At 55.5% G+C, this 26,912-nt stretch overlaps 1 protein-coding gene across 3 annotated transcripts in view; it reads left to right on the top strand.

Moving 5' to 3' along the window:
- Positions 1-2,450: 2,450 nt before the first annotated feature.
- Positions 2,451-26,912, top strand: part of PITPNM2 (phosphatidylinositol transfer protein membrane associated 2) — a 105,863-nt gene continuing 81,401 nt past the window's right edge. The window contains exon 1 of one of the 3 annotated variants that reach the window (XM_019648947.1): positions 2,451-3,541. The gene's annotated coding sequence lies outside the window, so the exon portion shown is untranslated. The remainder of the gene's footprint in view (positions 3,542-26,912) is intronic. The other 2 variants (XM_019648950.1, XM_019648951.1) reach the window with 2 other exon arrangements.

The raw sequence follows: 26,912 nt of genomic DNA on the forward strand, positions 1-26,912 counted from the left end.
ATTATCCTGAAAAATTAGGCACTCTTAAGGACATACCCAAAAGAATTGAAAACGTACATCCACACAAAAATGGGTACACGAATGTTCATAGCGGCATTATTCAAAATAGCCCCAAAGTGGAAACAGCCCAAGTGTCCATCAACAGATAAACGGATAAACCAACGTGGTCTGTCCACACAGTGGAATATTACTCAGCCATAAAAAGGAACGGGGTCCAGGCATCTGTTACAGCATGAATGAACTTGAAGGCATGATGCTCAAAGAAAGAAGCCAGTCAGAAAATCCCACATGTTGTCTGATCTCATTTATACGAGACGTCCGGAACAGGTGAACCCACAGAGACAGAAAGCAGATGGTGGGTGCCAGGAGATGGGAGGAGGGGGTGTGGGAAGTGACTGCTGATGGAGATGGGGTTTCCTTTTGGGGTGATGGAATGTTCCTGAACTAGATAGAGGTGATGGTTCACACAGCTTTGTGAATGGGCTAGACGCCTCTGAACTGGACGCTTTAACGGTGCGTTTCATGGCTTGTGAATTCTATCTCAATAAAACAAAAAAATTAGGAGTCACACCTTCAGATGGGAGCAAAGGCTGTGCGGCCCCCGCTTGGTGTCAGCAACCTGGCTGGTCTGTTCACTCCCGTACCACTACCTTTTGCAGGGGTCCCTTTCTGCCCATTCCTTCCCCACCTGCCTCACGGTCTCCATGTCAACGGAGACTGGAAACAACCATGTTTAACTTCAGTCGCGCTCACTACCCACTCACGTGGAGCTTATGCTTTCTACCAGGGCCAGCTGGAGACATGGGGACGTCTGGGCAAGCCAGTAATTTGGCTCCCCATCAAGACGGTATTCTTTAAGTGTTTGTTTGACATTTATTTAGTGGGGGTGAGAAGAGGCTGATCTCCTATTAATAGACATTGCATAGAGAAACAGATTCACTTACTCATTCACGTCCACTCACGGAAATGGGGCCAGGGACCCAAAACATTTTCAGGAAAAGTATTAGCTCCAGCTCCTGTTGCTCACGTCTCCAGAGGTTGGGTTCACTGGTGTATTTGCTTTCCCCCCTGCAATTGTCCACATCATCCGAGAGGCATATTGAAGATATAGATTTGAGACTTAAAGCGGAGGCTCTAATAATGTATAAGATGATGACTGCAGTGCGGAGTGCTGGATTGCCGAAGTGAGGTTTGCTGGTGGTAGAACTGAAATGTTTCCATATGAGAGGTGATGGATGTGTTAATTAACTAGGTGGGAGCAATCCTTTCACAATGTATATGTACATCAAATCATCACATTGTAACACTTTAAATATATCACAATTTTATTGGTCAATTATACCTCAATAAAACTGGGGTTGGGGGGGACAGTATAGGAATAAAATGTTTCCTGTCTGCTCCCCCGGGAGCAGCAACACACCGGGTATTTAGTTTCAGACCTGCCCCCCAATTCCACAACGGCAGGTGTGCATGGACCCATGCCTGCAGGAAATCTCAGTAAGGAATCCGAGTGGTGTTCTGTTTTGATTTCTCATTTCCCCTGGAGGGAAGGGGCTGATTTGATGTTCGCCTTTTGGGGAGCCGGGTCACCAGAGGAAACCTGGGTCACCTGGCAGCATCTTCCTATTTCATTGCTGTCCCCCCCCTCCCTACCCACCGCCCCAGGTCTATTCCCCAGGGAAGTGCCTCGCTCCTTAAGCTGACCCTGCATTCGCTTTTTGGACTTTAAATGCTCTTTTGTCAGAAAAATAATTCCTCCGCAGTGCACCTCTCTGTAAGAAACGTGCATTTTTTTTCATTTTTTTTCTCTCGGGGGCCCTGCAGTTCCCATTCTGCCAGGTGTGAGTCACAGTTGACCTTCTCACCCTGGGAGATGTGTCAGGGGGGTGTGGAGTGGGGCTGGCCTGCAAAAGCCTGCTCACCTGTGAACTCGTGTGTTACCATGGTGAACCCCTAACCTCTAAAATGGGGAGACTTACAGGGACCTCACAGAGGGTCTGGAGGGGTCGTGATGAAAGCTACAAAACAGCGCGGAGATACCATCAGAGGCAGGTGTGTGTGCTGCGTGGAGAGCTGAGGACTCGGGCGGAATGTACGGGCAAGCTGGAGGGCCCTGCACGCCCTGCAGGGGACTGGAGCCTGGGCCTCCCGGGCCATTTTGTTTGTTGGGGGGTCCAGTGTGTATAGCAGGGTGTATGTGCGGCCGTGGACAGGAGGGGCAGTTCCAGGGCCAAGATGGAGCCTCGACCCCTGCAGGCCCCATCCCCAGGAGGAATTTGCAGAGTTGGCCGTGACTTCCCCGGAGTGTGGGACTGCACTGGGGTGGTGGGCGTGTGAAAAGCCCATCTGAGATGCCTTGCAGCCACACCTCCCACTGCTGTGCCGCCCTAGTTATCTTTTTACCTCCCCCCACCCCCCACCCCAGTTAGATCCTTCCTCCTCTGAATTCTTACTGTGTCCTCACTCGGCAGTGTATCACTTTTGTTGTCCGCAGCCACCATGAAATTCCTCTTCTTTTACCTCCGTCAAGATTGCTAGTCCCTGGTGGGCACGGGCTGGTGTCCTCAGAGCCTCCGTGCCTGGCCTCAGCCCTTGGAGGAGGGCTGCTCTGGAGTTGGGAGTCAGTCCCTGGAAGGCCTCTTGGGCTGCTGCCTGCTTCCTGGGCCCAGGTAGACAGGGGCTGGCGCGTGTGTCAGACAAGCAGGGTGTGTGTTGCGCTGCAGATGTGGGCCACGCGTGTCTCGGTGGGAGCCCTGGGTTGGGTGGCGGCCTGTGAATTTTCTGTCGTCTCCCAGGATTCCCTGGAAATCCATTTCTCTACCTTTTACATTTGTTGTGTGTGCTCATCTCTGGCCTATGGGCATCGGGTGAAGGTGGGCCTTTGGTCACATGCTGCCCGACTGCAGGGGCTTGATGGGAAGGCGAGAGTCAGTCATTTGCATCACCCCACGATGCTGACCGTGACCCTGCCTGGGGCATCAGGCTGCTCCCGGCTGCTGACCGAGACCTCGGGGCTGCTTTTCCCCACTCTTCCACCTGCCTACCCCATGCAGCCCGAGGTCCTGCAGTCCCAAAGGCTGATGGGTAAAAAGCCTCAGGTTTGAGCCAAGTGCTCTGAGCTGGGCTCCTGAGATAAGAGCGCTCCCCGTGTGTGCCAGGGGTGAGCCATCTTCCCGAGCACAGGGAGCACTGGGAAGCATCGCCTGCTCCAGCCTCCACCAATGCCTCCTGGACTGCGTCCCTTTGTCAAATGAAGACTCCTTCAGCCGGGCATCCCCAGTCCCGCCCTCTGGGCACCTCTGGATTTCCGGTCTCTGGCATTGCTCAGGATGAGGCCCAGCATTGTCGATTTCCCAGCGGGATGGTGCTGAGTGATCAGAGCGACCAGGTGTCTGACCTCCTCCCCCGCTGGGGTTCTCCCTGCAGGATGCTGGCACCTGGGGCCTGGTCCCTGACACCCTTCTGTGGGCCCAGCAGGCCGAGCAGCCCCTCCTCCTCCCACAGCAGGACATAGAGGGGACCTCCTGACACAGACCCGCAGGTAAGGCCTGCCCCCTGGCTTTGGCATTTTGGGGGTGCAGGCGCTCTGTTGCCGTTTCCTTCTTCCCTAACCACCTGACCTTATCTGATTAACGTGGGGTTGATCATATTAATCCATCCTGCATCTTGCAGATATTGACTGCTCTTCACTAAGTAGGAAGGACTGATCTGTCTCAGGTAGCTGTAGATTCCAGATACAGCCAAACCTGGTTACTCTCCTCCGTAGAGCGCCTCCCCCACCCCGCCCCGCCTCCGCCAATGGGACTAACAGGAGCTTTGGGGGCTCCCTGGCCTCCACAGTGGGAGGCGTGACTGAGCATGACAAGCAGTGGCCAGCGACATGGAAACAATCACACGTGTGTTTTCATGTAACCGCCTGCCCATCGGAGAAACTGAGGCTGGGGCCAGGGCGTGACTGAGGTCCTCTGTGGAGTCAGCGGTGGCCTCAGGACTAGAGGTTGAATCTCTGGGTGCTCATTTGATTTTTCTCTCCTTCTGCCCGACCTGAGAGTGGGAGCCCTGGGCCCTCCTGGGCCTCGCGGTCGTCCTCTTCCATTTCACGTCCCAAGTCTCAGGCACAGGCCTCGCCATGTCCCCTTTGGTCACACCGAGGCCTTTGGTGGCTAGAACAAGAGGGGTGACGTTGCCGTTGCCTTTCCTAAACTCTGACGAAACCCTCCCCTGTGTAGTCATTGGCTAGTTTGAGGTTTGGGGGCATGGAGGCTGGATCCATCTAGTGAGACTAACTGAGGGCGTGGGGTGCTCTCGTGTCCCCAGTTTCTGCTCTGTCCAGCTGGACTGTGGGCTGTGAACGCACTGGCTCTGCTGAGCACACAGTAACCTGTGCAGGAGCCATTATGGTCCCGTTTTACATGAGGAAGCCAAAGCTCAGAGATGCCAAGTGTCTGACTCGAGGTCACACAGCTAGTGGGTGCTGGGCTTGGGAGTGGACCCCAAGTCTAGACCCTGAAGCCCATAGCGAGGTTTTCTATACGCGACCGGGGCTTCCGCATGGGATGAGGCCAGGCCCAGCCCTCCCTTGTGGTCTGGCTCCAGGTGGGTCCTTTCCCTCCCCTGGGCCTCCCCTCCCGCCCTCCCTGGGAAACCGGCAGGGCAGACAGGGCCTCAGCCAGTGCCCGCCTCACTGCTGTGTTTCCACGTTGGCACGGAGGCTGTTTTCTTCTCCAATTGCTCCTTCTTTTCCGTTGCCGTGACAAGGCCTCCAAGTGCTAAGAAGGGAGAGTGCTGTGTTGTATTTTTTGTTTTGTTTTAATTGACTCTCAGCTGCCGGGGGTGGTGTGGGGAGGGCCGGCCTGGGAACTCAGCCATGACTCAGCCTCTCCAGGTCACCTGTTGTCCTGTGGCGGTGGGGCTGGTGGGGCCGGTGGGGCCGGTGGGGCTGGTGGGGCCGTGAGTGCTGGCCAGAGGTGAGACCTTCTCTGCCAGGGCCTGTGCTCTGACATCAGCTTCTGCGTTGCCCCAGGGGCCCTCCTCCAACACAGCCTTGGCTTCCTGTTTCCTGTTTCCGTTTCTACAGGAAGGGGGTTCTTCTTCCTAACAGCTGCATTCCTGTGGTGTCACAGATAATGGCCTTGCAGCCCATCTTATGGGGAGGGGGGGGGGCGCCCCTCTTAGAATTCCTCAGCTTCACCTCATTTATCCAGCAAATATCTCTTGACTACCGAGTATATACCAGGTATGCTTCCTGGTGCCAGGGGCGCAGCTGTGAACCTAACAGACAGAAGTCCCCACTCGTGTGGAGTTTATACCCTGGTGTTGGCCCAGCACTCGCTCAGCACTCTGACCTCTGTGCTTTGCATATGCACTTCCAGCGTCCTGAAGTTCCCTCTTCCTCAGACCTGGAAAATAGCAGCCCTGAACGGTGAAGATCAGGGTCACCCCCTACATGCCTCTGAGCTCCTCCTGGGAGTTTGGGGCCTTGAAGGGCCCCGGATGTCAAGAGTCATGGGGTGCAGAGAGGCAGCCCTTCCCCTGGCCGAGACTGTGCCATCTCCTCCTTATCTCTTCCACGGAGGCCTGAGGGAGGAAAGGGGTTTATTTTTAGAGGATCTCCTTGCTCCAAAGAAGTGGAGTCCTTCCTTACAGAAGGTGGGGGTGGGGTGCAGGGCAGGGGGGCACTGGGGTTGTTTCATCAGCTCAGCCTGGCTGCCTGCATCTGCTTGACCCAAGGCAGAGGCCATAGCAGAGAGGGTCTGCCTCAGAGAGGGGGTTCCAGCTAGGGAGAGCATGTGCCCTCAGACCCCCTTCCTGAAGTTGAAGACGGTTGCCATTCTGAGCTGATGAACAGAGCTGCTATCATTTGCTATTAACCCGTGTCCTTAGGGTGGGGGCTCAGCGGGGAGGGTCCCTGGCCCAGGCTCAGAGGCGGTCACTTCCTTCCTGAGTCCCCAGCTGTCGCAGGGAGGGGTGCTTCCTGCCATTGTCTGGGAGGAGGCCTCAGCAAGGTCACTGTCTCTTGGGGAGGAAGAGAGCTGATGACTTGGGCAGGACCTCAGACCCTAGCAGCAGCTGACACACTTTCCATCCCCACTGCCTGTGCGGCCTCCATGGGTGGGGGCTTCTCTACTTCACCTGCGGAAGCTTACCCTCCTTCTCAGGCACCCCCGCCAACCCCCACTCCCCCATCCCTGCCTAGCCAAGTGGGAGAGTTGGCCCCTCTGGGTTCCGGTCTGTGATGATGAGTATGCTGGGTCCGGCAGCCAGCGCGGAGGCCGCACACACGGAGGGGACTTCCTACAGGGCCGGGCGCTTGTCCGCAGTTGGAGCACAGCACTTGCCAGAGAGCCGGGCGGATCTGACGTCCCTCTCATGCCCCTCCTGACCTCTCCCATCCACGTTTCATTTTCTGACTTGGTGCCTTGACACACAGCCAACCCCCGCCCAGGACTGGGGGGGGGGAGGGGAGAACAAGGACCCTCCCTTCTTTATATGCCTCAGGCCCTCCCTCCTTGTGCCCAGCGACCGCCCTGCCCAAACCTGGCTCCTCAGGCCCCTTCCTCTTCTCAGGAGCCTCTGGGTGCCCCCTCCCTGGGTTGCCTGGTGGCTTAGGGGGCACACGCCTTCCTGAGAGCGTACTTTTATTTTCATCCAGGTTGTAGAAGCTGCTTCTCTCTGGCTTCGTTTCTGGTCCCTGTTCCCAGTCACTTGTTGGGGTTCGCACAGGTATGCGTGGCTTTCGGAGAGCTGGGCTTGAGGGTGCTGAGCTTGCACGCTCCAGGATGGGCAGGGCCAGGGCGAGACAAGAAGCGTGCCTACCCTCCGCGAGGCCCTGCGGGGTGCGGTGCCGTCTCGGCCACAGCAGCCTGGCCTGGGGGCTCCCCGCCGACCGTCTGCTTTCTCTTCTCCCATCGCTGCCTTTCCTTGGTTCTAATGAACAGCCCACTGCTTAGGTTTCTTCCAGCACTTTCCTCACGACGGGGAGCCCATGTTTATAACCTCAGCTCGCCTGGCAAAGAGGCGCCTGGAAGCGTTTGTGAAGTACTGACACTCGCACGTCCCGGGGACCAGGTCCCATCAGCACTCTCTGTGTCATTTCCTTGCTTTGTCCTTCCACACGCTTCCTGAACTGCGACCTAGCCTAGAACAATCCCTTTGATTCCTGGAGACAGGGTCCAGAGTTTGGGACTCTCAGAGGGCCCCCCCGAAATGACACCATTCACGCGGCAGGGTCATATGGCCTAACACTGTTCATTTCAGCAGCAGGATTGAACTTACAAACCATCAAAACGTATTCAGGCACCACATACTGTAGTGAGTACCTGCTATTCTGGGAGCTGCGTATAAAGGAGCCATAAGACACTTACAATCCTGGCCCTTCTGGGCTTATATTCCAGTGGGGTGGACATACAGTAAGTAAATGCGCAGTAAAATATGTCCTTATGTCAGAGGGTGACCAAAGCTAAAGAAACAACGGAAGAGAAGGCCTCTCAAGTTGGGGGCATTTAAGCAAAGGCCTGAGGGAGGGGAGGGAAAGAGCTAGGCGGCCACCTCAGGGAGGTGCATCCAGGGGTCAGACTGTGCAAGGGCCCTGAGGCAGGAGCTTGTCCAGGAAACTGGAGAGAGGGAGGGAGGGAGCGAGGGGAAGAGCAGCAGGGGAGGAGGTTGCAGAAGTAATGAGAGCCCGAGTCCAATAGGACCTTGCAGGGCTTCTCAGGACTTTGACTCTGAGTGACATGTGGAGCTGCTTACATGTTTGCGCAGAAGAGGGTCAGGATCCAACCTGTGCTTTCCAACGATGGTTTCTGGCTCCTGTGTTGAGAATAGACTGCATGGGGATGAAGGGAGGAAGTGGGGGTTGGCACAGGCGCGCATGGCTTTCAGATTGTGATAGATCAAGGGGGTGGCGTTGGACCAGGTGCCAGGGGCAGAGGCAATGAGGGGTTTGGGCTCCAGGTATGTTTTAAAGGCAGAGCCTGCAGGAATCACCGAGGCATGGCGTCTCGAGGGACTTGGCGGGACCCAAGAAATCACCTAGTCCAACCTTTTCACTTAACGTATGGGGAAACTGAGGCCCAGTATAGGAAGTTACTTGTCCAAAGTCATGCAACAAGCTGGTTAGCGGCGGAGCTACGGCTCGGGCTTCCGACTCCAAGTGCAATGTTTTTGCAGCTGAACTGACGGATGGCTCTGGGGAGGAGACCCGCCAAGGTTTGAGGGCCCGAGGGAAGAAGGGCTGGCCCCAAACACCGCAGCTGAGCGTGGGATCCTGGCGGATGCCAGTGGCGGGCAGGGACCCCTGGCTTTGCAAGCTGACGATTCCGGGTGCTTCAGGTCTTTAGCAGCTCCCTCTGGGCAGGGGCCTTGATGGCCATGCCTGAGCTTTTGGGTGGATCCGAGTCAGTGCTTCCATGCATTTTATTGGAGGTTTTACTGAGCTTCGACTAAGTGCCAGGCTGGAGACCAGACGTGCTTGCTCTCGGAGAGCTAACAGTTCAGGGGAGACAGACAAGTGAGCCAAGGTTGCCCCAGTGCTAGTGGGTAACGAGGCTCACGTTTGAGTCCCCTGCACGGAGCTGTCCATGCTCAGCAAATGTCAGGCACTGAGCAGGCCCTGCAGCCACCAGGTCTCCAGTGAGCATGACCAGAGGACGCTGTACACCGAGGTGGTCTGTTTAAACCCACGATTTGCCGCTTGGAATAAAGGGGGCAAGAAGGGTGGGTGGGGGCCGGGATCTCACTGCCCCACAGCTGTCACTCAACTGTGAGCCCCATCCCACTCAGCGGGAGGCAACCTTGCGTTTCACTGCGGGACTTCCTTTGTGCTTCTTTGTGACAGGGAAGGGACTGGCAACTTTGTTTTCAGTTTGCAAGGCTGCTGTCTAAGGACCGGCTTGAAGGTCACTTGTGTCCTGCAGGATATAGACCAAGGCCTGTGACATTCCCAGTGCAGCGTGGAAAGATCTGGGTGTCATCGTTACACTCCTCAGCGTGAGGGCCACCTGGGGAGGGTAAAGAGATTCTGCCTGTGCCCTCTTTGGAGAAGTTGAGTCTACAAGGGCATCACCCGTTTTGTTTCCTTTATTTCCACCGTGGCCTCCAGGCCCTGGCTCGGACCCCCCACCTTGGGCTACAGTGCCCTATCATTCATGCCTTGCGGGGACTTCCTAGCATTCGTGTGGCGAGTCTCAGGCTTACACCCATTCTCCAGGACAATTCAGGTCCGGTGCTGTGCCCACAAAACCCCCTGTATTGGCATCAGTCTCCCTGAGGAAAGAGTCGGCTTGTCCCCACAGAGCATGTTTTCTGGGGCGGGGTCCCCATGGGAGGAGGGACCTGAGGCCTGGCAATCATTTGACCAACATCTATTAGGCACCTTCTTTGTGTCTGAGCTGTGCTTTGTGGGTCTTAAAAGGAGAGCCCTGCCTCCTTTCTCCTGCCCTCGGCCACTTCTTCCCTCGAGTCAAGCAGGGCCCTCTCCCTGTCTCTCTTTCTCATTTTCCCATTTAAGTTATATATACTCTTGGGAAACATGTCGCACTCACTCCCTGGTACTTTACTGTGAATGAGTTTATTCAATGGAACCAAGAATTGGGCCACTGTCAGCGAGGACACGATGAGATGGCATCTCAGCAGGAGGGACGTTCCCTACATCACGAACTGCTCCAGGGCCAGCGCCATCCCGAGACACACAAGACACACGCTTTACTCCCACCGCAAGGGGACACCTGAGGTCACGGACGGGCATGTTTTCTTGGGCCCTCAAAGCATCTTTGCAAAGATGGCCTAGATTTGAAGAGACTGCGACCAGAGTAGAAAAAGAGCAAATGAAAAAAGCAGCGTAGAGCTCCTCGCATGGCGCCTGGCACTCAGTAGGTGCTCAGTAAATAAACGTTCCTTTCCTAACTCAAACATCAGTCAGAGTTGGCTGTGGCTCCCAGGGCTGGCCGCTGCCTGGGGATGGTGGCTGCACACCCAGCCAGCAGGGCTCTCTGACCCGTGTCTGTCTGGGGGGTGGGGCACGTGAGTGGATGGGCCCTTCTGTCTGTGAAGCCTAGAAAAGCTTCTGGAGCCCAGGCCTCCGAGCTACGGAAGCTCGGTGGGAAGGAGAGTGTTTGACGAGGCACGTATTTGCCGTGTGTGATGCACTCCCGTGTATAAGGCGCACCCACGTTTTTTGGCCCAAACTTTCAGGGAAAAAAATTCTATCATTTTAATTTTTTCATTCAAACTTTTCTTTGTTTCCATGTAGGTATTTGGGGGTTTTTTGGTATTATAAAAGAATTTTAGCATTTATTTTTTTAACATATTATGGTACAAGACATTTTATGTAACAAATAATGACAAAATACAGGAACGGATACAAGGTACAAGGAATTTTATGTACCGGTAACAAATTTACGATATTTACACATCATAAAAGGCCAATAGCTCTTCATTGTTGCAAATTTGTCGTAATGATCATATTTCAGGATGTTATTTTGCATACGGATATCATTCTTGCTTTCTAGAGTTACACTTTTAACTCATAAGCATAAATAAGAGAATTAAAAACATTTATATAGATATGGAATTAGTACCACCCGTGTATAGTGTTCATTCGTATTTTTCCCCTTACAAATCTGGGCAAAGAAGTGCGCATTATACATGGCAAAATACGGTACCTGTCCCAAGTAAAATGGTCTGGGCCTTAGACTTCTTTCAGACAAAAGAATAGCCAGTGCTGTGTCTGCTGGAGGTCCTGTGTGTAACCCAGGGAGCAGGAAGCAGGGGACAGGCCCAGCCTGCCCTATCCTCAGGCAGAAGGGACTCCCCTGCTGTCTCCCCGAGCATCTGACTTTGCATACCTCTGGTTTTGCATGGTTTGGGTTTTTTTTTTCCTTTTTTTTTTTTTTTAGCAACTTCACCGAAATATAATTTACATAGCATACAATTCACTCATTTAAAGTGCCCAATTCAATGGTTATTTCGTATATTCACAGACTTGTGCAGCCATGACAAGATTTTAGAATATTTGCGTCACTCCGAAAAGGAAGCCCCATCCCCCTTAGCTATTGCTCCTCTCCCCAGCCCCTGGCAACCATGAATCTACTTTCTTCTTTATGGATTTACCTGTTCTGGAGATTTCTTTTTTCTTTTTTTTTTATTGGGGGATGGGAACAGCACTGGGGAATTGGGGGAAGGGGAACAGACAAGTTGCTGTCCTTTTGTTCTTCAGTCTAGTTGTGGAGGACGTTGCTTCACTGGCCCAAGTTGGCACCATCATTGCGCTCTTCCCGGGCGAGGCAGATCAGTCGCCGGCTTCTGGACGGCCGCTCACTGCGGCTGCTGGCCGCTCACGCTGGCTGCTGGCCACACACGGTAGCCCATGGTAATCCACTGCCACAGGGACTGCAGCCCACGCCGTCGCCGGCGACTCATGGCAGCCCAGCTCCAGGTTGAGCTGTTGTTCAGCATCTTAGCTGTAGAGGGCAGTGTCACTGGCCCTCATATATGGGACCCGAACCGGGGCCCTCTGGCGTCCCAAGCCAGTTCTTAACCAACGTGCCACTCAGCCGGCCCTATTCTGGAGATTTCTTATATATGGAATCAGACCGTATGTGGTCCTTTGTGTCTGGCCTTCACTCAGCATCATGTTTTCAAGGCTCATCCGTGTTGTAGCGTGTGACAGTGCTTCATTCCTTTTAAGGCTGAGTAGATATTCCACCATGTGGATGGATCACGTTTTGTGTATCCTTCATCCATTGACAGACATGTAGGTTTTGTCCACCGTCTGGCTGTTGTGAATAATGCTGCTGTGAATGTTCACGTATGTCCAAGTCTGTGTGGCCCTGTGTGTCATTTCTCACGAGTACGTGCCTAGGAGTGGACTTGCTGGGTCGTGCGGTGGCGGTTGAGCACTTTGAAGCACTGCCAGGCTTCCCCACAGCGGCTGCCCCGTTTCACAGCGCACAGTTTCACGCGACCGACGTGGAGAATCATGTAGCGCGGTGGTTCATGCAGGCTCGGGAACCCACAGCCTGGGTTCACGTCCTGGCTGGCAGGTCCCTTCACCTCCCTGAGCCTCAGTTTCCTCGTCTGTAAAACGTCTTCATCTGTGAAACGGACAGGTTGACACTTGCCTTGCCCAGTGGCCAAGATTAGAAGGAATCCTATGCGGGGTGCTCCGAGGACAGCACCTGGCCTCTGTGGTCATTCCAGAAGTGGGGGGCTCTTTCCTTCCTTGTGGGGAGATGCTCCTAGGGAAACAGAGCCCTGGGCTCTGCCAGAGAGACCTGGAATGGGCCAGGGGTCCTGGGAAGGAGGGACGGGGAGTCAGACGAAAGTCAAGACCAGGGGCTAGAGACCCAGGCAGGGTGGGGTTTGTCAGGGACCAGCCGAGGCCCCGTCATAGGGTCGGAGGGCAGCCTGAGATCAGAAAGCTCCCCTCTGTTGGGAGCAGTGACGGGTCTGAGATCACCCCAGTCAGACCACAGATTCGGCCACAATGATGGCTGGCGAGTGGTCTCCTGACTCCCACCGAGACCTGTGATCAGGCCTGCCCCCTTCCCAGCCTGCCATCCATCTCGCCACTTGTCCCTGCACTCCTGTGCCCTTGTTCCCACTCCCCGAACATTCCGCACACTGAGTACTGAAGGCATCGGCTCATGCTGTTTCCCTGCGCTTTTCTCCCATCTTTCTGGGCAAACTCCTGCGCATCCTTCAAAGTCCACCTGAAATGCCCCCTTTTTTAATGAAATCTTCCCCATTGGGCAGTCAGCCAGCTGCTGCCTTCCCTTTGCTCCAGCCGCACCCTGTGCCTCGCTCTCTTGACGTGCTAGGTGCTCTGAGATGTCTCTGCCCCCCATCCAGGATGGCGCGTTCTCTTCCAGGACACTGAAGCTGAGGAGCAGGGGTAGCCGACCAGTTCCCCTAAGGTCCCCGCTTCCTCTTCCCTGACCAACCAGCTTATCTCTGAGTCGTCCTCCCTTCCAGGAGGGGAAGTGGCCGGGTAAGCCGGTGACAGTGTGCATACTTTTTCTGCGAGCCCTGTGCCTGCGTCCAGGTGCGAGGGGAGAAATGGCTGTGTGCCGCCCTGCAGCCTTGGTGTGGGTGACCTGCTTTTTGTGAGCGTGTGCCCGGGAATCGTGCCTTTGAGTCTCTGCTCTGTCTCTGAGCTGATTAGCATGCTGACGTCTGTCAGGTGGGCGGGTCACCTCTGGTGTCCCCACGGCTCAGCAGCTGGCACGGATGTTCTGGACTTGTCCGCTGCATCACTACAGAGGACCACGACCAGCGGGGAAGGAGGGGTTATGCTGTTTCCATCTGGCTTCGGCCACCTTCCCGGCCCCTTGCCAGCTGTTCCCCGTTACCCAGCGCCAGGCCGCAGGTGCAGGGGGCGAGGTCAGCCAGGAGCTGGGGACCTGTCCGTCATCTTCACGTGAATGTCTTCAAGGCTATTTCTGCCCTCACCATTATCCCAACGGCTTCGGGGGGATAAATATAGACACGGATTGAAAAGCCCCAGTGGCAGGCAGGCAGGCAGGCAGTGCTGGAGAGCATGCGGACGGGGTGCGTGGCTATAAATAAGTCTGCTAAACACCTCCCCAGCCACGCCGTATGCAGAAAGGCAGATTTCCTTGCCACCGGGGGTGGGGGTTGGGGGTGGGTGGCCAGTGGTGGTGGTGGGGTTTGCAGAAGAAGGAGCTGACCTCTTGGGACGTTGCACAGAAGTGCCGGCTGCTGGAAGTGGCTCCCCCTTAGCTCTGCTAGTAGCTTATAAAGAGGATTGGCTGGTGGCCGCAGCAGGAGTCATGGGGACAGCTCTATGGAGGGCCAAGAGCAGTGGCCCCAGTCCAGCATCCTCAGCACCCCCCCCCCAGCTTCTCCAGGCCAGGCACCTGTTGCAGAGGGGGCAGCAGACAAGGGCTGGGCCTAGATGGTTCCGGGGCCCAGGCTGCGGCCTGCAGGGCAGCCCTGTGGCTTCCTCAAGCTTCAGGCCTGTCTCCTTTTTCTGCTTCCGCGCTTGCTGCCTGGACCCACCCTCCTGACAAGAGCACAGCTTTGTTTATTTTCTGGCTCCCCGGTCCTCACTGTTCAGCCCAGGCTGCCTGCACAGTGACCCTTGTTTAGGCGAGAGTTGCCGGGAGGGAGTCCAGCTGCTCCCTGCCCCTTCACCACCACCCCCCCCACCCCCGCCTGCCTTCCTGCACCTTCCTTCCTGCTTCCTTTGCTTCTCCCTTCACTCCTCACCCCCTCCCATTCCTGGCTGCCTCTTCCTAGGCAGGAGCAGTCACCTGGGGCTGCCGTTCGGTGGAGGACATGTTACTGATAGAAGTCAGGAAGCTGGCAAGAGTCCTCTGAGCTCCCTGTGAATAAAACATTGTTTCTGCGCAGTCACCATCTCGGGCAGTGGCTTCCTGCGACCTCATTGAACAAAGGCCGAGCACTGGAGCGTGCACGCAAGGACAGTGACGCTTATGAATCCTGCGTGCGTACACGACGCCCCAAGCGTGCTTGCTGTCTAGAGATGGGAGTGGGCAGCTGTGGCCTGGGAAGGAGGCCAGCCCCATGGAGGAGGGGTCAGGACCCCTGCCCCACAGGCTTTAGGGCTGCAAGGACGAAGGGAACCCCAGGGCTGCTTTGGCGCCAGCTGACAGTGCATGTGCGGATCTGTCATTCAGCCCCCAGTGCTGGCTGGGAGCAGAGGGCTGCAGAGATGAATCAGATCTGGCCTCCACTGTCAGGATGTCATTGGCCACCGGAGAGGACTGAGTCAGTAGGCAGTTGTGGCACCCAGGGTGCATGCCAAGCACTGTCGGGTGGGGGACATCTACTCCTGGGCCAGGAACCCGTGGAGGAAGGTCTCAGAGACCTGACACTTGAGCTGCACCCCAGAGGTAGGGTTGGCAGTAACGGGGAAGGGACCTTCCTGGCAGAGGGAACAGCCTGTGCAAAGGCACAGAGGCAAGAGGAAGCCCTGTGGGTCCCATCTGCGAGCCTGGTTGGGGGCTTTGCTGGGAGGACCGGCTGAGCTGAGGGGAGGAGCGTGGATGTCATCCTGAAAGCCGAGGGGGAGCCTTGAGGGGCTCTCATCAGAAGAGTGTCAGGCTCTGATGTGTGTCTTAGAAAAGGCTTTATGTGGATGACAGGTTGGAGGCGGGGAGGGGGGTGGGGCGGTGGCGGTGGGCGCAGGCTGATGGCAGCATCACGATGTCTTGCTGTGTTGAGTACCTGAAAGGTTTTTTTGTTTTGAGCCGAGCCCGTGAAGTCGGGATGTCGGTGCATGGCTGAGAAACGAGGATTGGTGAAGATAGCAGTGCTGGGCTGCTGTCAGCAAGCGCCTGCGCCCGGCACAGAGCCACTGTCTCTGACTTGTTCAGTTCCCCTTGTCACCAGAGGGGTGACCTTGTCCAGCAAGTTTGGCCACTGCCGGTAACCCGGGTCTGGAGCCAAGATAACAGACTCCCCAGGGCCTTAGCTCGTGACCTGGGGTTCCCTCTCCAACCTCTATCCCCACGTCAGCCGGCTGCATGATGTGTGGCTGCCAGCCACTTCCCCCTTCCTCACCCCTAGCTGGTCCAGTGCCCCGAAAACGTGTTGTGTGATGGAAAGATAAACATGTTTGCTCCGGTGAACCACAGAACCCAGAAGTTAATCTGGTCATGTAAATATTTTCATGTGTGTGTATGATTCTGTGGGTGTCAATGGGGAAATAGGAGACAGGAGACATTGTGTGGCCCTAATCTCACTTTCGGAGACATTTTTGATGTTTGTTATGGATTGTGCGAGCCAGAAGTCCAACACGGCCCTCCAGCCCGGGCGCCTGCACAGGCTGAGAGGGTCAGAGCCAGGAGCCTCCTAAGGGCCTGCAAGTCCAAAGCCGTCACTCCTCGATGCAGAATACAGGAAAACGCTCTCTGCTCAACACTTCCAATACCAAATGAGTGGGGTTTACACTCGACGCGAGTCTCCGGCTCTCTGTGGACACCACCTGGTTGTCCCACAAGTCAATTCAGTTGTGACCCTGGCTGCCCAGGGTTAGTGCAGGCCCCACGGGACTGCCCCCCACCCACTTCAGACACCAGGGTGGGTCCCCAGGTTACCCACACTTCTATCCAACGTGGCTACAAAGTTGGGATTCCCACAACCCCCCTCAGGTTCAATAATTTGCTAGAACGGCTCACAGAACTCAGGGAACTTATGTTTGTGGTTTATTATAAAGAATGTGACAAAGGATACAGCGGTGCAGCCGGAGGAAGAGGCATAAAGGGGGAGGCCCGGAACGGTCTCGAGGGCAGGGGCTTCTGTCCCCGTGGAGTTGGGGTACACCAGCCTCCCGGATGGGTTCCTCAAAGCGGAAGCTCCCTGGACCCCGTTGTTTAGGGGTTTTATGGAGATTCTATTACGTAGGCATAGATGCTTAAATCACTGGCCATCAGTAATCAACTCATCCTCCCGGGGGCTGAGGGTGGGGCCGAAAGTTCCAGCCTCCTCTAATGTGCCTTGGTCTGTCTGGTGGCCTGCCCCCATCTTGAAGCTCTCCAGGGAGCTCAGCGGTCAGTCATCTCGTTAGCATACAAAAACACACTCTTATCTCTCAGGAAATTACCAGGGTTTTAGCCGCTCCTTGCCAGGAGCCAGGAGATGAAGACCAAATATATATTTCTTATTATATCACACTATCACCAGGACACTGATCCCCATGGAGGCTGGTGAGGGAACATGCGTCCTGAGGCACACAAGGGACTCAGGGGCAGAGCCTGGTCTTGACCCCAGGGCCACCCCCGGGCTCCCTGCCCACCACCCCCACGCCCAGGTCTGCCCTGGCACCTGCAGAGGCCCAAAGGGACCTCCCTGATTTGTTCTTGCGCCCTCTCTGTCCTGCCTTGTCCCCTGCCCCACTGCTGGACAGGCCTCCCTGGCAGACCAGGCTCCGGCGCGGGTTTGTCACCCACCTGCTTCCCACAACCTCGTGAGCTGCATGGGACATGTGATCTGAGCCTGAAAGCAGGTCGGTGCCCGGGTGAGACCCTTTGGCTTAGAGTCAGACGGCTTTGGGCTCTGCCAGGTTGGCGCTCTGGGGCCTCAGACAAGTGCCGTCACCCCAGTGACCCTCATCAGTCACACTGCAGAATGGGGGTTGGGGGGGAGGGGGCGATTTCTCCTCTTTTCTCTCTTAGTGCGTCTGGCTGGTCTAACAAGCCAGTTGACATGGGACAAATTAATAGGAGAAAATAGCTAAATTTATTACATATGTACATGTGGGGTTCCATACACATACGGGACCCCAGGAGGGACAAATAGGGTAGGTAAGGCTTATATGCCATCTTGAGCTAAGGAGAAAGGGGGGTTGTGGCTTGGACTTCAAAGGGAAGGCAGGCAATTCACAGGTAGATGAGAAGGAGTAAACAAATTATTGCAAGGCCCCAAGAAGCAGGGGACACGCAGGGGGACACACAGGGGAGTCTAACAGACTTTGCAGGTTCCTCCCTGCCTGCCACACTTGGTTCCTATTGTGCTAAGGTGACAGCTCCCTTCCATAAGCAGGTTTTTCTCCCTGAGTACTTTTAGGCAGGTAACGGGGAGATAAAATTCTCCTCTTAGAACCTTGTTGCTTAAAAATAACCAGCTTAAAATAATCAATATTTCAGAGACCTGTTTTCGGGGTGACACACTGGGTTCCTGCTCAGAATCACAAAATGTCAGCCTCCTAGGGTTGGTGTGGGAATGAAATAAAAGGAGGTGGAGCAGGGCCGGGTTTAGGCACGAGGCCTTACTTGCCTGTTTCAGCTGCCCTTAGAAGGAGGTGGTGGGAACCCTGTGCACCAATAGGGAAACTGAGGCTCAGGGAGGCTGTTGTTGTGAGGGTCACAGGGCTGGTGCCCACTTGGGGCCTCTGCTGGTCCCTAAGAGCAGGGATGCCTCTCCCCTGCCCTGGGGGTTGTGCCGCAGGCGGCCCCAGGGCGATGGTAGAGGTCAGAGATCAGGTTCTAGCTGGATGACCTTGAACAAGCCGCCTTGGCTCCTGTGTGCTGTCTGCCCACGTGGTTGAGCGCACAACCCAGGCCAGCGTTTACTGGGTGTCTAATGGCTGGCATTGGGCTGGCACCGGGAGATGTGGAGAGTATTAGGAAGCTTCCGTTTCTTCGTCACGCCTTTCCTTTGGTCTGCAGGCCCCGGCCCAGGCTTAGGAGTGCCCTGCCCCCTTTCTGGGATCGAGGGGGAGGCGCCTGTGCTGTGGGTGCTCACCCAGGTTTGGATGAATGTGTGGCCCCCTCCCAATGTCCTGTCCAATGTCCTGTCACTGGGCTGGGCTCTCCCTTGGCCGTGTGTGGGAGGGGCCTCGTCCAACAACCAGCTTCCCAAATTCCTTGCCTTCTGGCCAGAGTTGGAGATAGCTGTTTGGATAATGTCCCCAGAGGGCACGGCCAGCTTTTCTAGGGCACAGCAGATGACAGATACCTCGGGGCCTTTGCACATGAGCCAGACGTGCCTGAGAACAAGCCCGGGTGGAAACAGGCCTCACAGGCCTGGCATGTGAGGACGTGGGGCTTTTCTGGGGCTGGCCATGTCACCGCCCTGGGCACGCCTCCTCTGAGCTCTCAGAGGGGCCAGACGAGCTTCTCTGCGCTCTGGGCTTCGCCCCCTCCCCCCGCAAACGTGCCCCTTCAGCAACATTCCCCTGTCTGGTCACCAAGCTGAGATGCCCCCTTGAAATGTATGGTCAGCCCAGGGTCGGCAAGGCCCCCATAAGACCAGGACTTCTGGATTCAGTCCCCTGGCTCGCGAAAATGCCGTGATCCCGTCACATGGCCGGAAGCAGCTGCCCCACGTGGCCCCGTGAGACCTGGCGGGTTTGACAGCGCTGTGCTGTCCACTTGGCGCCTGATCAGGCCTTTCACGTCGTCCCTCTGTCTGCACTGGGCCAGCTGTGGCCTCGGACCCTAGCCCACTGTGGCGGCCTCTCACTTGGGTCCTGGGCTTTGTCCTTGAGATGACAGAGTGCTTCTGCCCAGAGGGCGATAATGGGGTCCGGCTCCGGCCCAGATCCCCGGCTCTGTCACATCCCACAAACTCCATGTTCCTCACCGCTGACCCCTGTCTTCCGTGATGACCGTCACCCAGCTCCTGGGATTCTCCGAGGCCCGGCGCTGGCAGGGAGGGGGGCTCGTCCAGGATGCAGCTGGGACCTGCCCAGGAATAATAAACACCTGTGTCGCTGTTGTGTTTGCTGCTGCTGTTGCTTTAGCAGAAATAAAAGAGGCACCGCCATTTGCAGTTCAGCCCCGTCCATCCTCACACGAGCTGGAGGCTGGTGTTCTGCCACTTTCGGTCTCAGGGTTGCAGGGCTCACAGGCACAGAGTGGCTGTTTCCGCCCGGCCATGCCGTCGTCTGGGTCCTCTGGCCCATAGTGTGGTTCAAGGGAGCCGTGTGTCTTTGTCCCTCCCTGCGCTGGCCCTGTAGTTGGGGCTTCAGGGATGAGAAAATGAGCTGTGACAACATCCCACAAGGGGGCTACCGAGTGAGGGGCCGACGGGAGACCCCATTTCAGAGCCTTTGTCAGCAGCCTGACTCACTTGCCTGTCTACAAATGTTGGGGTGTTTTCGATTTTGTATTGAAAAAAAACAACAGCTTTGTCGTCCTACAATTCACATCCCATATAGTTCACACGTTTAAAATGGGCAGTTCAGTGGCTTGTAGTGTAGTCACAATTGTGCACCTGTCACCAGTCAGTTTTAGAACATTTTCATCACCCCAAAAAGAGTCCCCTAGACGTCACCACCCTAGAGGCTAAACCTCCAGCCCCTGACAACTACTCATTTATTTTCTGACTCTATGGATTTGCCTGTTCTGGACATTTTGTATCAATGGAACCATGTAATACGTGGCCTTTTGTGTCGGGCTTTTCTCACTCGGCATCACGTTTTCAAGTTCATCCACGTTGTAGCAAGTGTCCATACTTCATCCTTTTCTGTGGCTCAGTCATGTTCTACCGCGTGGATGGACCACATTTTGTTTTTTCCATTCATCAGCTGGTGACGAGTGCTTTTTTTTTTTTTTTTAATGAAAAAAAATTTTTTTTTTCCTTTGGGGAACAGTTTGTTTTTCCAGGACCCATCTGTTCCAAGTCGAGTAGTTGTTTCAGTCTAGCTGTGGAGGGCGCAGCTCAGTGGCCCATGTGGGGATTGAACCGGCAACCTTGGTGTTATGAGCACAGCACTCCAACCAACTGAGCTAGCCGGCTGCCCAGACGAGTGCATTTTTAAAGAGTGATGTCCCTCTTCAACACAGTTCTAAGCTGGCGCAGGGACCAGGGGACACTCGTAGAGAATGCAAACAGGATAGGCTGTAGCTTCTAAGAGGGGCTCCCGGGGCTGGCGTGAGGTTGTGCTTTCTCTGAGCAGCCACTCGAGAGGGAGATGGAAGAGCTGAGAGGACCAGGGAGGAGAGGTCCCTTTCAGGTTTCCTGGCAGTTTTTCTTTTTTCTTTGCATGAGACAGGGAGACGCTAAGCTGGCAGGTGGGGAGGACGCCAGCGGTGCAGCGGCAGGGGTGTCTGCTGGGAGGGCCTGGGTCCAGGCTGCAACCCGGGGTGTGTACGTCCCGAGGCCCTGCTTTGAGGTGACAGCTAAGGCCTCGAGGAGCCTTGAAGGCAGATCCAGGGCCCCCGGAGGAGAGCCTGCCGCCTGACAGATCACAAGCCAGGCACCAGGGGAGGGCCGCTGAGCCTTTTGTCTAATCTTGCTCTAATTGTCTCGTCTTTTCAAACGGTGACTCGTAATCCTGTGTAAGGCTGCAGTCTGACAGTGCTTTCTGGAGATCAGGGTCTTTTCCTGAAAGGTGGCACACCGCTCAGCTTTCTGCAGGCCACACCTGAGCCGTGGCTGTTCTTAGGTCCCAAGGAGGGGCCACAGGCGAGGGTGGGAGGGAAGATGCTGCCACGTCCAGGTGGGGCTGCGTCACTCCTCCCCACCCCAAAGTGTAAGTGCAGGACTCTGGATGGGGAGGGGGGGGAGGACGGCGCAGGGGGTGTTGCACTGCAGGCCCCTCGGGTTCCAAAACAAAGCAAGAGGGCCAGGAGGCTTGAGAAGCAGCTGCTGTCGTGACTATATCCGGAGGCCAGCGCCCCTCTGGAGGCGCTGTGCACTTGATTTAATTTCATCGCCATTCTCCCTGCAAGGCGGTTTGGGGGAGCCTAGGGGAGTGGAGGGGGATAGATGTAAATGAGGATAAGTCAGGCAGGGAGGTCTCAGCTCCTGAGTGATCCGGCTGCTGACTCTCCAAGGCTTCATTCACTACACGAGAGAGATGCGGGCCCATGGTCTGTGTAGAAACTTCTGCCTGGTGGAGAAGGGGTCTCCACGATGGTGTGGGGACGTGGCTTTCTGGGTTTGACAGCCAGACTCCTGTTGGCTCTGGGTGATGGCCGGAGGGTGCTGGAAGGTATCTGAATCAGTGTGGCCCCACAGGGGTTGTAATGTTTTGCACCGGGCACTTTTGCGTTTGGGCCTCGGGCAGATGTCACCCCCCAACCCCCCAACCCAGCCCGCCCCGCCCAGGCCTCTGCAGCGGATGAGTAACCATCAACCCTACATAGAGAAGTTAGATTTATGGACTTAATAACTTTAGCTCCCCCCATCATGGAGGGAATGAAGTGGGGAAAATTGAAAAGGCTCTGTTGGGTGTTACTGCAAGGCTCCGCGGCTCTCAGAGCTGCCACACCACCGTGTTTCCACCTGTGTTCTCCGCCTCTGAGCCGCTGTAAATCGCGCACTTCTGGAGTCACATGTCACTTGCGCGCTTCTGGAAGTCTGCCTCTTGAGAAAGTGGCTGCGGGACGGCAACCCTGCCGTGAAGTCAGGCGCTTCGGAGTGGGCAAGCGAGGTGTCAGGACCCAGAGGAGACACTCCTTGCTGTTTCTGCAAAGCCACCAGCGGCTGGTGGCCTGGCCCCGTCAGCGAGGAGGTGATGGTGTGCGTGGCCTGACCAGTTCTGCTTCTCCTGAGTGGCCTCTCTCCTGGGTGCCTACAGCCACATCGTCACCACACAGCTGCCACTTCGTCCTCCTGCCCCGAGGAACTGGGCAGGCGGGTGTGTGGGAACCTCGCTGTCTAACACGAGTCTTACGAAATGTTAGAACAGCCGCTGATACTTACTGCTTGCTTGCCCTCTGCTGGACCCTGTGCTAGGTGCTTCTCTCACATTACCTTAGTTCCTCAGCACAGTACTCCCAGGAAGCCAGCCTTGTTTTTTGGAGGAGGAAATACCGAGAGGGAAGGTAATTTGCCAGCCTGGCTATTGACGCCTCTTGGAGGCCCAGCTGCTCAGCTGGTGCTCACTGGGAGCTGGGTGAGCAGGGCAGAGTGCCGGCTGGCCTGTAAGGACCGGTGGGACCAGAGGCAATCGCCTCTCCCAACTTCAGTTTCTACATCTGCCAAGTGGAGCTAGAAATGCCTGCCTCCAGGCGCTGCCCTGAGGATGAAAGAGATGGTTTGGATTAAGGGTTAGGAGCTTCCAAGATGGCTTCCAACGCTCCCACCTCTGGGTAGTCACAGCCCTGTGCTGTCCCCTCCCACACTGGACAGGGCTGACCTGTGTAACCCAGGCATTTGCAGAAGAACAGAGTGTGACCGCCAAGGCCTGGTTATAAAAGACAGTACAGGGCCGGCCGAGTGGTGCGATGGTTAAGAACTGGCTTGGGACGCCAGAGGGCCCGGTTCGGATCCCACATATGAGGGCCAGTGACACTGCCCTCTACAGCTAAGATGCTGAACAACAGCTCAACCTGGAGCTGGGCTGCCGTGAGTTGCTGGCAATGGCAACGGAAAAAAAACAACAAAAAAAGTACAGCTTTGTTCCTCATCTCTTTTGGATCCCTTGCTCTGAGAAGCCATGTCATGAGGATACTCAAGCAGCTCTGTGGAGAGGTCTGGAGATGTGGTGAGGAACTGAGACCTCTTGCCAAGAACCAGCTCTAACTTACCGGCTATGTGAGTGAGTTACCTCAAAGTGGCTCTTCCAGCCCCAGTCAAGCCTTCCGATGACTGCAGCCCTGGCCAGCATCTTAACTGTGACCTCTTGAATGACCTGGAGCCAGAACCTCCCAGCTAACCCATGCTCAGATTCTTGATGCATGAGGGAAACGGAGCAGCAGGTACAAAGGCCCTGAGGCAGAAGCATGCTTGGCAATTTGGGGAACAGCAGGGAGGCCAGTGTGTTGGAGCCAAACGAGAGAGGCAAGGCGGCAAGGTGGTTGGAGGTGACAGGGCTCCACCTTGGAGGACTTGTAGATCGTGGTAAAGACTTTGAACTTGATCCTCGGTGTGAAGGGAGTTGCTGGAGGGTTTTGAGGTAGACTAGTGACATATCCATATTTGCATTTACATTTTAAAATGCTCATTTTGCCCTGTGGAGCCTGGCATGGAAGCAGGGAGACCAGTTAGAAATTCTGTGTGGCAGTTGCCTGAGAGTCGTGAATTAAGAGGTGTGTAGACATTTAGAAAGTTGTATAGAAGGAAGCGAGTCGCCTTTAGAAACGAGTTGGAAGCAACTTGCCCTTTAACTGTGCACATGTCCCTGCCACGTCCAGCCCCTGGACGGGTGTGGCCTTCAGGTGTCCTCTGGGTCTCTGAATGTCTGGGAAGGCATGGTGAGGTGAAGCCATGACATGGAGCTAGTCCGCCCCTTCTCCGGCCTCGCTCCAGTTCTGAGGGAGTTAACTTACGCGTTCCTGTGCTGACCACAGCTGGGCTGAGCGGAACTAAGTTTAAAGATCTTGGGCCTGACCTTAGAGGAACCAGGCTGGTCCAACCGTGCAGTGGGCTTCCCCGAGGGACCTGCTCTGAGACATTTCCAGAGGCTCCTGTTGTCCAGATGCTGGAGCTGCAGAAACAGGCTGGGGGTCTGCCTCTGCAGCCGCCCTTCCCGTGCGTGGCTCACTGCTCTCTGTGCTGCCTCCATCCCTCCCTTCCTCCCTCCCTCCCTTCCTTCTTCCTTCTTCCTCTTTCCATGCTTCTGCTGAGACACCCTATGGAACAGTGAGGACCAGCTCAGGACCTGGAGCCACATGACCAGGGTTTGAAACCTCTCCCAGCCGTGTGCCCTGGAGCCAGTCACTAACCTCTCTGTGCTTCAGTTTCCTCATACACAGAATGGGGACAAAAAAGATGAAATGAGTTAATTCCCGTACAGCACAGGGCAGGCCTACTGGCCCCATCCTCTGCCTTCTGGGTCGCTGACCTGGCCTGGACGGTGATTAGCGCTTCATGTCCTTCTTTGAGCTCTTGGGGGTCACTGACCCTGGGTCCCCTTTGAAGGAATGTGTTTGCATGTTTGGGACACTGTGATTACATTCGTTACCACTTTGTCAACCTTTGACCGTGTCCCAGCCATATGCCAAATACTGTATATATGTCATCTCTCACAGTCCTCAAAAAAGCCTATTTTCATCCCCATTTTGTAGAAGAGAAAGCTGAGGCTTAGAGGAATGAAGGACCTCGACAAGGCCCATGAGCTGCTTGACTCCAGCAGGGGGCATCAGGACAGTGCTGGGTCACCATGAATGCAAAGAGGCCGTTGGTTTCCCATTCCTGCTCTTGACCACCCTACCTGGCCCCAGCAACCTGCCCTGAGTCTTCCTGACTGCAGGATGGTCAGAGAGGACCTCTCTGTAGAAACCTAAATGAACTTAGTCAACTTAGTATCTGGGGAAATGCATTTCAGGAAGAGGGTGCGGCAAATGCAAAGGCCCTGAGGCACCTTCTGGGGAGGCACCTCTGGGCCTTCTTGGCCTCTGCCTGCCCTTGGGTGTCTGCTAGGCCATCAGGGACACAGGGCACCCTGACTGGTGACGCTGGCTAACGTGAGGAGCCTTTCGCCAAAGCCCCTGGCGTTTCTGTGTGACAAGAGGGGGCCTGTGCGTTCTTTGGCTGTGCATTAGTAATGGAGGCTTGGCTGGGAGCAGGCCGGAGAGGGTTCTGAGAGTCACTGTGCGGTTTTAGCCCCTCCTGTATCTTCCGATAGCATTTCGGAGAGCGGGCTTTTCTTTTCCTCTGTACCCACCAAACTTCCCATTTCCTCCTCCTCCAGCCTGTGGTAACTTCTGTTCTACTTTCTGTTTCTGAGTTTTCCTACTCTAGGACCTCATCTAGGTGAAATCATACAGTATTTGTCCTTTGGTGTCTGCCTTCTTTCGCTGAGCATAAGGCTTTCGAGGTATGTCCATTGCCGTTGGGGGTGGGCCTTTTAGAAAGAAACGGGGTGTTAGCGCTGTAGGCTTGCCCCTGGCCCCGGAGCTGCGAAGGAACAAAAGAGGGAGTGAAGCCCAGGTCCCCGATAAAGGAACTCAGTCGTCCCTAAGCCTGAAGGCTCAGGCTGCTCAACTCCTGGCTTCACCTATTTGCATTTCTCCAGGTGAGCACACCTTGACACCAAGACTCCCACCCCCCACATTCACTCCCCTGTGGTGCATGTTACCTGTGGATCCTGGGCTATGTGTTTAGTCCCTTGTCACTTCCCAGGTCAGCCTCGTTTTCCTCATCTGTGATATGGGTCTTTTGCACTGACTCTCAGGTTATCCTCGGTCCGGTTAAGCTGGCTCCCCACAGCCAGCCCAGAGCTGACCCTTGTGTGCCCGACTGACTGGGGGCAGGCGGGGGAGGGGCGCTTCTTAGACTATGACTTTTTTATTTATTAAAAATTAATTAAGAGACTTTGATGGATCAGTACTTAAGATGAGCTGACAGGTCACATGGCCTCTGAAAGCACAGGGCTGGTAATCCATTTAAAAAAACATTTTCTTCTTCTTCTTTTTAATGTAATGGAGGAAATCATTAGCTGGGAAATTGGTAGAGCTGATTTATTCCTGTTTTGGGGAGGGGGAATGGAAGAGAAAATCTGCTCTAATTGCCTCTTGTTCTAGAAATATGTCAGCAAAATCTTCCCCTTGGCTAGGCCTGGCATGGGCGGAGGCAGACCTTGGAGCCTTCTTCCCTTCAACGCGTGTTCTGGGCGGGGGCCGGGGGCTCTTTCTGGACCCAGGTGGGCGAGCGTGATGTCAGCAGCGGCGCATCTGAAAAATCTCAACATCCCTGCTTAGGCCCCCGGTCCGTGTTCTGTCGGGGGACCCTGCGGCCCGTGAGCCCCAGGATCTCATGCTCAAGCCCTCATTCCCAGGGACACAGACCAGGACCCCCATCTGGGAAAATGGACTACGTGCCTCTTGGGCTTCATCCGGTTCCAAGGGGGGGCAACTGGGTTCACCCTAAAAATAACCAAACTTGCAAACAGCTTCAACACGCAAATGTTTTTTGTATCTGTGGGCCAAATTATTTAAAGGTACAGCTGTTTTTCCACTGCCCCATTCTTGTTTGTTTTCCTGGAGCAGGGAGGAGTTGCGGGGTGGTCTGGGCTCTTTTGGACTTACCATCTTCCAGCACCCCCAGTTGACGTCTGGTGGCTGCTGCCCTCTCTGTGGGCACCTCCTGCCCTCCGGTACCCCAGTCTGGCAAAAGGGTGAGCCACGTGAAACGCTCAGTAACCCGCAGTGCCCCCAACTTGGGCAGGGTGGCTCCCGTGGCCCGCCCCTTCAGGCTCCCTGTGTGTGTCGAGGGGTCCGCCTTGCTTTGATTTCCCAAGCTCATCTGTCCTAGAAACATGGGTAAATGAATTCTCAGAGAGAAGGAGCCCGTAATAGCCAGGAGGATGTGGAGAGGTGAAAGGCAGGAGACCGCCAAGGCTGTAGGCTTCTCTCCCCAGAAGTGGCCGCGTCCGGACCCACCCAGCCCTGCCGGGTGCTGGCTCCCTACGCTGTGGGCAGGGTCTGGGCGTTCCAGGCCCCGCTGTCCTCCGTCTCTCCTCACTGCCCAGCTGCGCACGGGGCCACGGTGAGGTTCCTAGGCACATTGTCGAGTCCACGGCTGAGGACTCTGTC

The sequence above is a fragment of the Hipposideros armiger genome, unplaced genomic scaffold (assembly GCF_001890085.2).
Source record: "Hipposideros armiger isolate ML-2016 unplaced genomic scaffold, ASM189008v1 scaffold_128, whole genome shotgun sequence".
NCBI classification, from domain to species: Eukaryota; Metazoa; Chordata; class Mammalia; order Chiroptera; family Hipposideridae; genus Hipposideros; species Hipposideros armiger.